The sequence below is a fragment of the Cebus imitator genome, unplaced genomic scaffold (assembly GCF_001604975.1).
Source record: "Cebus imitator isolate Cc_AM_T3 unplaced genomic scaffold, Cebus_imitator-1.0 Scaffold384, whole genome shotgun sequence".
Lineage (NCBI taxonomy): Eukaryota > Metazoa > Chordata > Mammalia > Primates > Cebidae > Cebus > Cebus imitator.
This window is the reverse complement of record NW_016107699.1, coordinates 2311394-2311895: the sequence shown is the minus strand read 5'-3', so window position 1 is coordinate 2311895 and position 502 is coordinate 2311394. Positions and strand designations below refer to the sequence as shown.

Sequence of the window (502 nt, the reverse complement as noted above, 5' to 3'; positions counted from 1 at the left end):
CCACTCAGCTCCCTCCTCGGTCCCCACCGTCCCTCACGGTGGCCACGGCGTCACCACTCAGCTCCCTCCTCGGTCCCCAGCAGCCTGGCTCGGCTCTGGGATTGTCCCCTCTACTTCTCCCTCCCTTGGTTATGAAATAGTTGCAGGTACTTTGTCATTTTTACTTTGGAATTTTAAAAAGAAACAAAAGTCTGAGGAAATGCCTGGAGGGCCGGGTTCAGGGGTTGCCCTCCTGCCTGTGGGTGCCCCTGCCCTGCCTGGACACCTCTGCACACGTGGCCAGCTCACAGCACCATGACCCTCTGAGGGGCTGCAGCCACTGCTCAGGCTGGGAGAGACTCTGAATGCAGAGGGCCATGGCTGGTGCCTGGGTGGCCAGACCTCAGCTAGCAGCCGGGTGACCAGGCGCAGAGCTGGTCTGATGGCATAGAGCAGGGATGAGAACCAGGAGCAGAGCTGGTCTGATGGCGTAGGGCAGGGATGAGAACCAGGAGCAGAGCTG

At 60.4% G+C, this 502-nt stretch overlaps 1 protein-coding gene across 3 annotated transcripts in view; it reads left to right on the top strand.

The window, feature by feature from the left end:
* Positions 1–502, top strand: part of PTDSS2 (phosphatidylserine synthase 2) — a 40817-nt gene that overhangs the window by 37847 nt on the left and 2468 nt on the right. The window lies entirely within an intron of this gene.